We start from the raw sequence: 4,166 nt of genomic DNA, 5'->3' as shown, positions 1-4,166 counted from the left end.
GAGTGTTATCCATGTAAACCTACTACAATCATCCACAGCTGTTAGAAAATATGCATGACCATGTATGGACTTGACAGCAAGAGGACCCCATATATCTAAATGAATTAACTCATAAGGGTGAGCAGCTCTACTTTTACTAGCAATATAGGACAGTTTTCTATGTTTAGCATAACAACAAACATCACACACATCTTTATTATTGATAGTAATGAAAGGGAATTGGGATTGTAAGTACATCAAACGATTTTGGGATAAGTGTCCCAATCTAAAATGCCATAGGGCTTTATCAGGTAAAGAAAAATTTGTAGCTAAACTATGAGCAGAGGCAGGATAATTTTGTGTGTGTGGAAGTGATGTTTTGGTGTGTGCCTCACTATCCCTTAGTGTCAAGTAATACAGTCCATTCTTTTGCTCAGCAGAACCAATCATCCTCATGGTTGGTTTGTCCTGTATAGTGCATTTGGAATCAAAAAAGGTCACAATGCAATTAGATGACATACATAATTTTGATGCAGAAATGAGATTTAGACAAAATTCAGGTATTAACAAAACATTATATGCAATGAGAGTAGAAGAGAAATGCACTGTACCAGAATACTTAGCAAGTGTGCAATTTCCATTTGGCAATTTTACACTAATAGGAGGAATTTTCCTATATGAATGGAACCAATGAGTGGAGCTACATATGTGGTCAGTAGCTCCAGAATCGATTATCCAAGAACTAATGTGAGATTGATGCAATGCATGAGATGTGTTACCTGCTGATGAATGACCAACAGTCACTTGATTGGAAGAAGCATGTCCTGACCCTTGTCCAAGGCTTGATTTCTGAAGTATCTCCATTAGGACATTGAATTGACCTTGAGTCATAGGAGCATTGTCATCTCGTGTGTCAGTATTATTGGTTCCAGACCCATCATCATTGGCATCTGAAGTAGTGTTGTTGGCTGTGGATTGGAAGCGATTCTGCATATGAGGTGGAACTCCATGCTTCTTGAAACAATTTTCTACTGTGTGATTGGTTTTCCCACAAAATGTACATACACGATTGCTACCATGCTTGAAATTGACTTGCTTCCCCCCAAATTTCTTGGAATCAGCAGCATTGATCAATGTTTGGGATTCATCTGCAGCTATGGGAATATGAACTTGGCGTTCGTGTTGAATAACCATAGAGAAAATCTTGTTCATCGGTGGCAGGGGATCCATTAGCAAGATTTGTGACTTAACAACAGCAAATTGATCACTTAATCCAGTGAGAAAACGAATGATCTGTAAGATTTGATGATTAGATCTTGCACTGCGCATTGCAGCGCAAGTGCATTTGATACGACATGTGCACATAGGTAAAGGAAAGTAAAGATCCAGTTCTTCCCACAAAATTTTAAGATCAGAAAAAAATTCGGTTACCGATTTTGATTCTTGCTTGAGATTGTAGATTTCTTGTTGTAGCTCGGAAATTCTGATGAGATCACCTTGGGAGAACCTTTCTTTCAGGTCATTCCAAACATCCAAGGCATTCTCCATGAACACGATTGATTGAGCAATCGAATCTGAAACTGAGTTCATGATCCAAGAATGAACAAGCATGTTGCATCGATTCCACGCACGCACGGAGGGATCGAAGGGATCTTCAGGTACTGGGAGCGATCCATCGATGAAATCGATCTTCATCTTGCCACCAAGAGCGCGCTTCATGGATCGAGCCCAAGAATGATAATTCGAACCGGTTAATTTGGGAAGAACTGTAACAGAACCAGGACCATCGCTGGGATGAACGAAATACGGAGAAGTGGGATCCATGGCAGGGTCGGTAGGAGGATTCCGAGGAGGAGCCATGGGAGAAAGGAGTGATCAACGGAAAAGAGTGATCAACAATGGTGGAGCAGCGGAAATAGGATCGAAATGGCGAATGATACCATATTGTGAATATTGAGATGAAGCATATTACAGAGAAAATTGAAGAGAAAGATTGAAAGAGAGAAGGGAAAATTCTATTATGCTTCACTGCTTATCACTGTTGCAGGGGATAAGCTTTTATACATTTTGAATGATTCCCAAAGGAGGGAAATCTAACACGAGCCAATAGAATGAAGGCATGCTAATCTATCATAAGCTGCCACTTGTACATATTAGTAATATTAGACTAAATCTAATTGGAAACTCTATTTAGTTTAATATTCTAATACTGAACTCCACCAACAAGCAAATACCAACTTGAACAAAAAGGTTTTTCTTGGAATATTGATTATATTTCAATGATATTCAATTTTTTTTTATAAATATGAAAATTCACTATTTATGAGTTAGAGAGAGAATTTTTTTTTTCACAAAAGATAATTATTAAGTGCACTTCATATAAATAAAATATCAAACTGAAATTATATGAATGTGTGGCCATGTGGGAACTATTGTAATCAATTTCATGGCTGACTGAACATTTTAGCCAACAAAGAGGAAATGAGAAAGTAAAAATATTAATAAATTTTTGTTAGCTAGCTAAAATCTAGAACATAGAATTTCCTTAACTTTTCTATTTTATCAAACATATGTTACTTTCATAAAATAATTGTTATATTATAAATAAAATATTAATAACTCATTAACAATTTTTCTAATTAAGCAACCTGCTAGAATAAATTTATGTGGTTTATGTTAACCTATGGAAAAGGTGGCAATTGGTTTGTGCTTTGACTTGATTAGTTGATGATGCTATTTAGAGAAATTTAAATTTACATGTGTCATTGAGGCTAAGGAGTTAGAATGGGAAAAAATGGATGCTAGTTTAGTTTTGTAATAGTAGTGTGTAGGTAGGACTATAGAATGGGAACAAACAAATTAAAAGTAGGTAGGTAGGTTGCAAAATCTATAATAGTAGTTTGGTCTAATTAGTTTGGTCTCAAGTTGAACTTATGCTTAATTAGCTTTCACACTTGATTTTTCAAGTCTATAATGTAGGATATGCATGGTATAATACTCATCTAGATATAAGATAACAATGAGTATTTAGAGGCATGGATGTGTAGTTATTTGCTATATGTTGTGTTTGGATAAAAGGTGATATATTTGTAGGAATCAAGTTTTATTTGAAGGGATTTTACTATAATTAAAAAAATTGAGTTGAATAAAATAATATTTAAAGTTTAAAAAAATTGAATGCAAATATTTTAAGAGAATATTGCTACAAATAATTCATTAATATATGTTTTAACATTAACTTTATTTTAAGACTTAAAATTTTGGTTTTTATACAAATATTATGTATAAAGATTACTTCGTAGGCATTACTAAAATTTGAAAATACAATATGATACATTTTTATGAATAAAAAATATTTTATAATTACTCGAGCATTTCGATGAGATTGTAAGAGATCTCTTTCAATTTAATCAGAGATTTTATATTAAATCTCAGACTTGGGAACACAGCAGTGTTAAATTTTATCGTGGGAGAATTTTGTCATTTATCCGACTCGAGGGATTAGTCTGCGAAGTTGTGCGCAGTGCAGAGGATACTTGATTTTTGTATGCTTTAATTGCTAAGAGTTTCTATTCGAGAATTCAAATTAAGTCCAACAACTTTTCTTAAACATTTTACTAAGTTTAGCTTACAACGTCAAAGTCAATTACAAATTCATAAGAGTATGAAACTCTTGTATTACAATTTCAGCACAATAAAAGAATTAATCAATTATAATATAAGCTTTTTTTAGTCTCTCAGAATTGTAGTAACAAATATTAAATAAATGGATTTCAAAAATATAATGAGTGAGATAAAAGAGTAGATTGATTAAAAAAATATGTGTTTTAAAAGTGAGCAAAACACTCCTAAATATTTTAGCTAAAAAAAGAAATAATCCATGAATTTGACCGTTCTCTAATCGATTAGGTTGCAAAACTAATTGATTAGGTCACTTAGCTTAGCCATAATAGGAAATCATAAGTCAAGTTTGATCCTTAATCGAATAATTGGCTTTCAGATCAATTAGGAGGGAAGCTCGCTTCTTAATCAATTAGAAAATAGCTCTAATTAATTAAACATAGATTTTTTCTTATCTTACTCGTTAGAATTGCTTCTTAATCGATAAATACTTGTTGGGATTGGTTATTTTGAAATATAAAATAGATACAGAGTTTGAAAATATTGTAATATTTGTGTTCATATTT

This window comes from Vicia villosa, linkage group LG6 (assembly GCF_029867415.1).
Source record: "Vicia villosa cultivar HV-30 ecotype Madison, WI linkage group LG6, Vvil1.0, whole genome shotgun sequence".
In the NCBI taxonomy this organism is placed as follows: domain Eukaryota; kingdom Viridiplantae; phylum Streptophyta; class Magnoliopsida; order Fabales; family Fabaceae; genus Vicia; species Vicia villosa.
This window is presented reverse-complemented; position numbering follows the sequence as displayed.